Raw genomic sequence first — 11,740 nt, forward strand, 5'->3', positions numbered from 1 at the left:
ATGCCTGGAGCCGGCTCTGCTTACACCAGCAATGCAGGGCACTGGAGACAGCATTGACACGTGATGATGTGCACGATATTGATGCGCGTGGCTTAGGGGATGAACTGAAAGCCTTTTCAAGGTACATGTCAGCGGGATCAACTCCAAAGGTTGTTCTGGAATCTCTGTGCACAAAGAAGATGACCACCCTCTTTCCAAATGCTTTTGTTGCTCTGTGCGTACTTCTAACACTTCCGGGTCCCGTTGCTAGTGGAGAACGCAGCTTCTCCAAGCTGAAGTTAATAAAAACACACCTATGCTCCACAATGACACAGGAGAGGCTGGTCGGCCTTGCAACCATCTCAGTAGAGCAGAGGTGGGCAAACCATGGCCCGTGTGGGACCATCCTGCCCAGCCCCGGAGCTCCTGGCTGGGGAGGCTAGCCCCCAGCCCCTCCCCTGCACCCACACCACCGCGCGGGTGGCGGGGTTGTTGAGCAGTGCGTCTGGCTCCGGCTGGGCCTCGCAGCTGCCAGACATGCTGCTCTGAGCGACATGGTAAGGGGGCTGGTGCCGGGGGATTGGATAAGGAGTGGAGGTGGGGGGTGGTGGTCAGGGGATGGGGAACGAGGGGGGATTGGATAAGCGTGGGAGTCCCTGTCAGCATGGGGGTGTGGATAGGGGTCAGGGGATGGGGAACAAGGGATAGAATAGGTTTGGGGTCCCAGGGGACCTGTCAGGGGGTGGGGGTGTGGCTAGGGGTCAGGGGATGGGGAATGAGGGGTTGAATAGGAGTGGGGTCTCTGTCAGGGCAGGGGTGTGGATAGGGGTCAGGGGATGAGGAGTGGGGGGGTTGAATAGAAGTGGGGTCCCTGTCGGGGGGTATGGATAGGGGTCGGGATGAGGAGTGGGGGGTTGAAGAGGAGTGAGGTCCAAGGGGACCTGTCGGGGGGTGGAGGTGTGGCTAGGGGTCAGAGGATGGGAAATGAGGTGCTGAATAGGTGTGGGGTCCCTGTCAGCGGGTATGGATAGGGGTCAAGGGATGAGGAGTGGGGGAGTTGAATAAGAGTGGGGTCCCTGTCAGAGGGAGTGGTTAGGGGTCAGGGGATGAGGAGTGGGGGGTTGAATAGGAGTGAGGTCCCTGTCTGGGGGTATGGATAGGGGTCAGGGGATGAGGAGCGGGGGGTTGAATAGGAGTGAGGTCCAAGGGGACCTGTCAGGGGGCGGGGGTGTGGCTAGGGGTCAGAGGATGGGAAATGAGGTGTTGAATAGGTGTGGGGTCCCTGTCAGTGGGTATGGATAGGGGTCAAGGGATGAGGAGTGGGGCGTTGAATAGGAGTGGGGTCTCTGTCAGGGCAGGGGTATGGATAGGGGTCAGGGGATGAGGAGCAGGGGGGTTGAATAGAAGTGGGGTCCCTGTCAGGGGGCGTGGCTAGGGGTCAGTGGATGAGGAGTGGGGGGTTGAATAGGAGTGGGGTCCGGGGGGACCTGTCAGGGGGCAGAGGTGTGGATATGGGTCAGGGGGGCAGTCAGGGGACAGGGATCAGGGGGGTTGAATAGGAGTGGGGTCTGGGGGGACCTGTCAGGGGGCAGAGGTGTGGATACGGGTCAGGGGGGCAGTCAGGGGATAGGGAGCAGGGGGGTTGAATAGGTGCTGGAGTCCCGGGGGGTGGCTGGGGTGAGGGGCCCCAGGAAGGGGTGGTCAGGGCACAAGGAGCAGGGGGGTTGGATGGGTCGGGGTTCTGAGGGGGACAGTCAGGGGATGGGAAGTGGGAGGGGCTGGATAGGGGGCAGGGGCCAGGCTGTTTGAGGGGGCCCAGTCTTCCCTACCTGGCCCTCCATACAGTTTTGCAGCCCCAGTGTGGCCCTCGGGCCAAAAAGTTTGCCCACCCTTGCACTAGAGCATGAGCCGGCCCAGACTGTGGCCCTTCAGCAGAAAGCAGTTCAAATCTTTGCAACCAAGAAGGCTCGGAAAGCGGCACTTTGACTATTCAAACAGATGAAAATGCCAGTGTTTACTGCGCAGACAAGCAACGTTACATTTGTTCAGGCGTTTGAAAGGTAAGCGTCACTAACCGTTTCTGAACAAGGCATTTTAAGTTGTTAGTTTTCCTTTTATTGGGGTAGGTAGCAGAGCAGGACCATGAGAGGAGAACAGGAGGATGGCAGAATTGAGACCTTTCAAAGTTTTGGCCCTAGCCAGGGGGCGTCATTTGAGCTCCCCGCCTCAGATGCCAAAATGTTGTGGGCCGGCCCTGGCCTCAGCTGGAGTATTGTGTCCAGTTCTGGGCGGCACTTTTCAGGAAGGAGGTGGACAAATTGGAGAGAGTCCAGAGAAGAGCGACAAAAATGATTAAAGGTCTAGAAAACATGACCCAGGAGGGAAGATTGAAAAAATTGGGTTTGTTTAGTCAGGAGAAGAGAAGACTGAGAGGGGACATGAGAAAAGTTTTCAAATAGGTAAAAAGTTGTTACAAGGAGGAGGGAGAAGAATTGTTCTTAACCTCTGAGGACAGGACAAGAAGCAATGGGCTTAAATTGCAGCAAGGGAGGTTTCGGTTGGACATTAGGAAAAAACTTCCTGTCTGTCACGGTGGTTAAGCACTGGAATAAATCGCCTAGGGAGGTTGTGGAATCTCTATCATTGGCGATTGTTAAGAGCAGGTTAGACGGCCACCTGCCAGGGATGGTTGAGATAATACTTAGTCCTGCCATGGGGGCCGGGGACTGGACTAGATGATCTCTCGAGGTCCCTTCCAGTCCTACGATTCTATGATTGTCTATCCGTGGGCAGAGAGCCAGCTGCATTTGCTGTGTAATGGGGCCCTCTAGGTGCGGTGCGGGGGACGGTTCTACTTTCTTCAATGAGTCTGACCCCAGAGCATTTGTGAAGGGAGGCCCCACACCATGATGTGTGTTTGTGTGTGATTCCCACAAGGAGGGAGGGGCAGCTGTTGTTGTATGGGGGTCACAACCACTTACGGTCCCTGCCGGGCTTCTGCTGAATGGGTGCGAGCGACTCAGGCTGGGGGTGCTGTCCCCTCACAGCCAGCGTTGTGCTCACCCCAGCACGGTGCCACAGGGAGTGGGGTGCTCTCCCCGATCAGTCAGGGCTGCCCCATGCCCTGTCACCCAGTGACTATAGCCAGCCCAGAACAGATCCCAGCTGGCAGCCGGCAAGGGGGATGACCCCAGCATCTAAACCAAAGCCTCAGATCTGCCTGGAGAGCAGGGGGTCCAGAACCCGAGCCCCTCAGCTCCAGCAGCTCCCAGCACTCACCACGGCAGCGCCCGCACGGGTTCCTTACTGGCGGCCGCAGTAGGTCTGTTCTCCACTAGAAAGCAGCAGCCCTGTCCCCTGACACATGAAGGTCAGTGGTGATATCCACCCGCCTCTCTGGGTAACTTGAGCCCCCTTTGGGGGTATTTTGAGGGCTGAGCAGTCCTGCCCAAGTCTCTGTCTGGCCTTTCAAAGGACAGGTATGAGCCAAGGACCCCCTCCCTCCGTCCCGTGATCTGTCCCCCATCACCTCCAGAGCAGGTACCAGATTCCCCCAGAGGAAGGGGAAGGAGGGGGCAAGGTCCCAGGGAGTGGGGTGATGGCAGGAGCAGTGATGTGGGCTCCTGGGGGGTGCAGAAGAGGGAGAGGCTGGGTTTGGCTGCCGAGGAGGGAGGAGATGTTCAGATATGGAGAGCCTCAGCTTTGAAGAGGATTTCAGAGAGAGTGTGAGAGAGATTTCACCCCCCCCTCTATCTGCAATACCACTTGCAGCCAGGAGGTGGTGCTCTAGGCCTTGCTAATCTCTCCCACTAGCCTCAAGCCTGCAGAGTAAACCGCCCCCCCAGACCTCTCCCTGCCCCCCCCCTTCTCTCCCTTATTTGGTTCAACCAGTTCTTGCCACCTCAGGGACCCAGGGCTGGCAGGGCCTGTCCCTGCGGGGAGGGAGTCTCACAGCTACATGTGAGTGTTTGGGGAGAGTGCGGGGTGGGGTGGGAGTTGGAGAGGCTGGCAGGGGCTCCCAGCCGTATGGCACCAATCCAGGAGCGCAGCAGCGCAGTCTGGCTAATGCTGACTATGAAGAGGAATGTAGGGGAGGATCTCCTTTAGACACTAGCACTACAGGGGCTATGACACGCAGTCAGGTAATGCTGAGCCCATCCAGCAGAGGGTCATGAGGTGCATGCACACGCACAGAGTGGGGCATTGGGATCAGCACTGACTGTGTGGGCCAAGCGCCCCCTACTGAGCCCCGACCTTGCTCCATGCATCACAATGCCCCCCTAATGTTGCACTAGGTGGAGCGCTGCCTGCGTGGAGAGAGCGCCCCCTACTGTATCTCCATCACCAGTGTCGGGGTGGGGCAATTCCCCCCCTCCCATGATGGCAGCTGGGTTGTTATCCTCTCCCCCTATCACTGGCTCTGGCCCTGGCCTCAGTTCTGGGAAGCCTCCCAGCTTCTGGGGAAAACCCCTATTTATAGCCGTAGGCTGCGGGCAAGGGCCCATCTCCGCTGTATTGAGTGGTCAGCAGGGGTGCCCTGCTCCAAGTGAGGGCAGGCCGAGGGTAAGGAGCAAATCACCCCATCTTCCTCCAGGCACAGCTCCCCCCACAGCTCCTAAACACGCCTGCCCAAATCCCCCTTCAGTCCACCACACAGCCCCACCCCCACTCACCTGGCTGCCCACCACCTGGCAGGGAGACAGCCCCGGCGGTGCAAGGTGGAAAGCAAATGACGCTTTCCCCTCTGTTGCCAGTTCCCCCCCCTACCCAGTGAGAGCGACCCCCTCTTGGGGCCCTGCCCCCCACTCTGGGCTGTTAGTACTTGTCCAGAAAGAGCACCCCCTGCTGGCCCTCCATCGTGTGCCCCCTAGTGAGAGCACTGACCCACCTCTGATCACGCTGAGATGCAGCCCCAGGCTCTTGGCATTGCCCACCCCCTCGGTGGCCCCGAAACCCAGCTTTGCATGTGATGTTAATGCAAAGGGCCAGCGAAGGGCGGGCCCTGCCTCTCGGAACAGACTCCATGGCCCAGAAACGCAGTAAACAAATCCAGCTCCCTGGGCCCTCTCCCAGGAGACAGGAAGGCCGGCCTGGGCTGACCCTCTCCCTGGATCCAAACAATCCAGCTCACCAGGAAAGTTCATCCCAGGCAGGACACACCCTGCAGCCCCCCCGCTCCGTCCAGAGCCGCTGGCTGGCCAGACTCTGTTGAGGCGGCTGGGTACAAGGCCCGACCCCCATGCTGCTGGGGTGTTCAGCCAGCGGTGCCTGGTGTCATCATGAAGGGTTGCCCTGTGATGTGGCTGGCACAATTTGAACTCCCATTCCTACAGAGGGGTGGGGAAATGCCCCAGCTTATTCCCCTGTGCAGTGTCGCTGTGCACTGTTACCAGCTGCCGCGCCCCGCCCGAGATGGCTGCACTTCAGCGCTGGGTGAGCCATCCCATGCAGCGGTGCGGTGCAGCTGGGAAACAACTGGCCTACCCCACCCCAGAGGCGGGCGCATTCCAGCAGGGCTGCGCAGGTAGCGTTTGGGCTCCCCGGGCCGCGAGATATGCCCTGGGGACAAGGCTGAAGTGCTCTCTCTGGTCCCGCCCGGCAGCCTCCCTCCAGGCCTGGCCACCCGCCAGGCTGGGAAGTGACTGTTCCTGTTCAGAGCCAGCTGAGTTACACAATGGGAAAAACAACCAGGAAATTAATATCCATCTGCCCTGGGGCTGGGTGCAAGTACGTTGGGGATGGCGGCATATGGTGAACGCACGCACACCCCAGCACGGGGGGGCGTGCACACAAAACTGCAGGCAGACATGTTTCCCTCCCCCCCCCAATACATGAGTCGGCAGGGAGCTGTGGAGACACAACCTCTGCCCCCAGCTCCAATTCCATTGCAGGACTTTTCCCTCTCTCCCCACACTGAGCCCCGAAGGGGGCTGCTGCCAGGGCGAGTTGGGGCTCCATTCTTGAGCCTCCGCCCTCCGCCATTTGCAGGTTGGTTCCTTTCTCCCAGGACAAGCCCCGGCAGGATTCTGGTAGAGCAGGGAGGGCTGGGCCAACCCAGCCATTTGCTGCACGTGGGAGTCAGGCCAGGAGCTGGTAAACTGGGGGGGTGTGTGTGTGTGTCATAACCCAAGGCCTTAAAGGCACAAGTCAGGTGAGTGATGGAACTGATGGTCACAACACCATTCAGCCTGTCCCTGCTTTAACCACTATACCCCACTCCCCTCCCAGAGCTGGGGCTAGAACCCGGGCAGCCTGACTCCTAGTTCAGTGCCTTCCTTGCAGGCCCTTGCCCCTGGTGGTATTTGATATCGAGTCACCCTGGTCTATTAACGTGCCCCTTTCTGGCGGCCTCGGGTGCCCCTGGCCAGGATTGAGTGTGCGGGGCTGTGCCCTGCCGAGGGAATTGATCCAACCAATAAGCCCTGCTTTGTACCTATTTACTCACTCCTCAAATGTTAGCTTGAAAATGCCACAAACACATGGCAACGTGTGGCTGGGGTGTGGGCACTTCCCCAACCCCCGCACAGTGGGAGCTTCCCCTCTTCCCTTCTCTCCCAGCTGATGAGCCCCAAGCTAACAGCTGGACCTTGTTAAGGACAGCTGGATCCGCAGGCCTTCCCCCCTCCAACAATCCTCTCTGTTCTCCAGCTGTTGGCTGGTGCAAAGCTCCCCCGCCCCACACCTTCACTGCATCTGCCAGAATTGGGTCAGTCCCTGTGGCCGCTGTTTATCTTGGGCCGAGCGGGAGGTATCAGGACTCTTTCCACTCTGGAGCTATCCCCAAGGGGGAACTCACGTCAATTGTGTTGGTTTGGGGTCCAGAGTGCTGGTCCGTTTTACCCCCACCCTCGTCCAGGAATCCATCCAGAGCTGGCTTCACCCAGCTAGCCTGGGGGAAGGGTGAGGGGGCAGCCCACCATTTTTCCTTAGCAAAGGCCACATTTCTAAAAGAGAAAAGAGCTCCTGGCTGTCGTTACTGGAGTGTTTCTGTTGTTACGGTGGGAGCCCTCGGAGGTGGTGGTGGTGGGGCATCATTGCACATTGTCTTCCAAGTTCTTAGTGTGCGAGCGAGTGTTCTGTACTTGAAGACATGGTGTGTGGTGGTGTTTGTTGACATGATGTGTGTTCTTATGGGGCAGGGGTAGTGGCAAGCAGTGGAGGAGTTTGCTCCAAAGCCATATTCTTCGTAAGTCAGTCAGGTCCGGTGCTGTGCTTCTTACCCTGCCAGTGGCTTCTCAATTGAAGCAGCTGGCAACATGGTGGAAGCAGTGGGATTAGAACCTATGTCTCTATAGCAGCTCTTAGCAACCATCTCCCCTCCTAATTGTGATACCCTCAACCACCATCCCTCCTTCTCAGAAAGCTGCTGGATCCCTGGAGAAGCCACAGCCATGGTTTGTATGGTACAATGAGGTTGAGAGAGTGTGTGTGTGTGTGTACACACACATGCACCCTCAGCAGCCAGACTGGCTCCCTCTTCCACAGGCAGCCAGGGACTTCCAGAGACACTGGAAGCCACAGTGTGGGATCACAGAATGGGCCACGTGGTCTAGCCGTTGGAGCCGGGGAGGCCAGGAGTCAGGACTCCTGCGTTCTATCGCCAGCTCTGGGGTAAGGAGTGGGGATTAGTGCTTAGAGCAAGAGACAGTCAAGACTCTTTGTTCAGTGCCCTGCTGCGTGACTCTGGTCAGGTTGTGGCCTCTCCCTGTACCTCAGTTTCCCCTGGGGTAAAAATGGCTCATTATCCCTTATCTCCAGGGCTGGTAGTGGGGCTTTGCTTGGTTACCCCATCTGCCCTGGGGCTCCGAAGGAGCAGATATGGCTCCCGCTATTGTTCCCATGAGCCTAGCGCTGGGAGTCACACAGCCCCTGTTCCCACTGGGGTACAAAGGAGTCATTCATGGCAGCTTTGAAATGAACACGCAGCCCTCCCCCAAGAGGCTGTTGTGAAACAGTGGGAGGAAGGAGATAGGGGCCTGCATGGATTCCCCCTGGGGATTTGTTTATTGGGCCTGCTGATACCAATCCTGAATTCCTTAAAAGGCCAAAACCCTTGATGAACTATGCAGTGACTGCTTCGCCCAGCTCTGAGATGCAGCCAGCTCTGGGGTGAGGCCTGGCAGCTGGTTAACAGCCAAACAGCACCACTGCCCAGAGTGTTCCCTATGGAGTCACCATTCCTGTCCCACAGCACCCCCTAGCATCACACTGGGGCATGGGGGCTGGCACTAAGATCCCCCACCCCCCTGAGCAGCGGCACTGTTGGCCTTTTTGGGTCTCCCATCCAAGAACAAACCATGCCTGTGTCTCCTTAGCACACAGGCCTTGCTGGTGCCACATCCAGGGCCAGCTGGGCTGCAGTAGCTACCTGTGGGCATGGCTTGGGCCTGATCCTCCCCTCTCCTGCGCCCAGCTGGTGAACTCAGCTCATCTAGGCCAGGCCCTCCTGCTGGCCCCCAACCCCATCAGCCCAGCTGCCTCCCCTGCACGGCCGCTCCCCCATCGCAGCCCCACTCCTAGGGTCAAGGACTTGCGTGGAATGTTTCCCAGCGCCAGGCCTACCACAGTGTCCAGAGCTACTTGGACAGGACGGGGCCAGGCGGAGCCTAGGGGGAGAACTAAGCCGTGTCTTTCTCTGGGGTTGGGACCTTCAGCCAGAGGGTGCTACTGGATCCCATCTCCCACCCCTCTGCTGTACAACAACCCCACCAGTGCCTCTCAAGCCTGACCCACAGCCCCCTGCTATCCTAGCTCTGGGATCCCCCCTCCATCCCATAGCCCTGCGGTGCCTCTCAATCCTGACCCACAGCCCCCTGCTATCCTAGCTCTGGGATCCCCCCTCCATCCCATAGCCCTGCAGTGCCTCTCAATCCTGACCCACAGCCCCCTGCTATCCTAGCTCTGGGGTCCCCCCTCCATCCCATAGCCCTGCGGTGCCTCTCAATCCCAACCCACAGCCCCTACTACCTCAGCCCAGGGATCCCCCCAGCTCTGCCAGTGTCCCTCAATCCCAACCCACAGCCCCTACTACCTCAGCCCTGGGATCCCCCCCCCCCAGCTCTGCCAGTGTCCCTCAATCCCAGCCCACAGCCCCTACTACCTCAGCCATGGGATCCCCCCCAGCTCTGCCAGTGTCCCTCAATCCCAACCCACAGCCCCTACTACCTCAGCCCTGGGATCCCCCCCAGCTCTGCCAGTGTCCCTCAATCCTGACCCACAGCCCCTACTACCTCAGCCCTGGGATCCCCCCCAGCTTCACCAGTGTCCCTCAATCCCAGCCCACAGCCCCTACTACCTCAGCCATAGGATCCCCCCCAGCTCTGCCAGTGTCCCTCAATCCTAACCCACAGCCCCTACTACCTCAGCCCTGGGATCCCCCCAGCTCTGCCAGTGTCCCTCAATCCCGACCCACAGCCCCTACTACCTCAGCCCTGGGATCCCCCCCAGCTTCACCAGTGCCTCTCAATCCTAACCCACAGCCCCTACTACCTCAGCCCTGGGATCCCCCCCAGCTTCACCAGTGTCCCTCAATCCCGACCCACAGCCCCTACTACCTCAGCCCAGGGATCCCCCCCCCAGCTCTGCCAGTGTCCCTCAATCCTAACCCACAGCCCCTACTACCTCAGCCCAGGGATCCCCCCAGCTCTGCCAGTGTCCCTCAATCCTAACCCACAGCCCCTACTACCTCAGCCCTGGGATCCCCCCCAGCTCTGCCAGTGTCCCTCAATCCCAACCCACAGCCCCTACCACCTCAGCCCTGGGATCCCCCCCAGCTCTGCCAGTGTCCCTCAATCCCGACCCACAGCCCCTACTACCTCAGCCCTGGGGTCCCCCCCAGCCTCACCAGTGCCTCTCAATCCTGACCCACAGCCCCTACTACCTCAGCCCTGGGATCCCCCCCAGCTCTGCCAGTGTCCCTCAATCCTAACCCACAGCCCCTACTGCCTCAGCCCTAGGATCCCCCCCAGCTTCACCAGTGCCTCTCAATCCTGACCCACAGCCCCTACTACCTCAGCCCAGGGATCCCCCCCAGCTCTGCCAGTGTCCCTCAATCCTGACCCACAGCCCCCTGCTATCCTAGCTCTGGGCTCCCCGCTCCACCCCACTGCTGTGCAGGTGCCTCTCAATCCTGACCAGCAGCCCCCCCCCACTATCCTAGCCCCCTAGGTTCCCCTCCCCCCCAAGCTTTGCCAGGGCCCCTCAGTCCCAGCCCGCAGCCTCCTGCTAGCCCAGCTCTGGATCCTCCGATCAGCTGATTGTATGGTCAAAAGGAGAATAAAACAATAGCCCCTATTAGTTAACAGTGTTGGGGGGGGGCAGGGATGGGATAGTTTCCCTCCCCCCCATCCCAATCCCAGCGCACAAGGACACGGCCCCAGGACGCAGCTGGAGGAATCCTTATCAGCCGGGAGGAATGTGGGGAAGGATCCTGTGCCAGGATACAGCGGCCAGGCAGCTCCTGCGTGAGCTAGGAATTAGCCCCTCCGCCACCACCATTCAGCTCTGGGCTCACAGCCCCTCCATCCTCCAATAATCCCCCCCCCGACAGCCCCTTCCTTCAACCTCCCTTCCCCTCCAATCTCCTGCCTGAGCTCTGGAGGGCAACCACCAAGGCAGGGCTTGCAGAGGGGAAGAAAGCCCCTTGCCTGAAGCCCCCGGGACCAGCCCATGTGCCCCACCCCAGAGCCAGCCCCAGCCCAGAGCCAGCCCAGTCGATTATCTGTACCATTTATTACAAAAATACCATTCACATTATCAGGGCCAGTTGGGCATGGGGGGGCGGGGCGAGAGGCACAGTCCAGCCCCCCCGCGGGGGGCATAAGCATCTGAGAACAGGAGCCACTCGTGGCACAGATGAGCCCCCTCTGAGCCGTCCCTGTGGACCCCACTCCTGCCCAGCAGCCTGGGGTTCATCCTTCATGTTCGACCACCTGCCGCTCTCCCCGCCCTCCTCATCCCCCTGTCCACCAATCACAGCCCTCCTCCCCGGCATCGGGGAGCGGAGGGGCCATTTCAGTGGAGGAGCAGGTAGCAGAGCCTGGGAAGGTGGCCAAAGCATAACATGCAAATTGTCGTCATAATCCTTCCGTGAGCTGAGAAATGTGTGTGGGGGCGGTGAGGGAAGAGGTGGGACTTCCTGTAATGCCCATGTCAAAGGAAGGCGGGACTTCCTGCAGCGTTCCTGTGACGTCCATGCCAAAGGCAGGCGAGACTTCCTGCAACGCCCTTGCCGGAGGAAGGTGGAACTTTCTGTGATGTCCCGACTAGAGGAAGGCGGGATTTCCTGCCATGACTTTGCCAGAGGAAGGTGGGACTTTCTGTGATGTCCCGACTAGAGGAAGGCGGGATTTCCTGCCATGCCTTTGCCAGAGGAAGGTGGGACTTTCTGTGATGTCCCGACTAGAGGAAGGCGGGATTTCCTGCCATGACTTTGCCAGAGGAAGGTGGGACTTTCTGTGATGTCCCGACTAGAGGAAGGCGGGATTTCTTGCCAGAGGAAGGTGGGACTTCCTGCGATGCGGCTGCAATATCCGTGTTAGAAGAAGGTGAGACTTCCCGCCATGCCCTCGCCAGAGGAAGGCAGGATTTCCTTCTGCGACGGACAGAGGAGAACCCCGCCCAATAGGAAGCCTTTCGGGAGATGGCGACGACCTGACCCAGGGCAGGCATCCAAGAGGAAATTAAAGTGCTTGGAAAACAGCCGGCGGCGACCAGAGCAACACAGGAAAGCCCAGCCCTGCCGGAGAGGAAGCACGTGCGG

General features: G+C 59.4%; 1 long non-coding RNA gene across 1 annotated transcript; it reads left to right on the forward strand.

The window, feature by feature from the left end:
• The first annotated feature begins 469 nt into the window (after nt 1–469).
• On the forward strand, nt 470–11,565 carry LOC127035335 (uncharacterized). The gene is made up of 4 exons (XR_007769711.1): nt 470–536; nt 1,825–2,039; nt 11,157–11,355; nt 11,481–11,565. It is a non-coding gene; the product is annotated as an uncharacterized LOC127035335 (long non-coding RNA).
• Nucleotides 11,566–11,740: the final 175 nt, after the last annotated feature.

Source organism: Gopherus flavomarginatus, chromosome 16 (genome assembly GCF_025201925.1).
Source record: "Gopherus flavomarginatus isolate rGopFla2 chromosome 16, rGopFla2.mat.asm, whole genome shotgun sequence".
In the NCBI taxonomy this organism is placed as follows: Eukaryota; Metazoa; Chordata; order Testudines; family Testudinidae; genus Gopherus; species Gopherus flavomarginatus.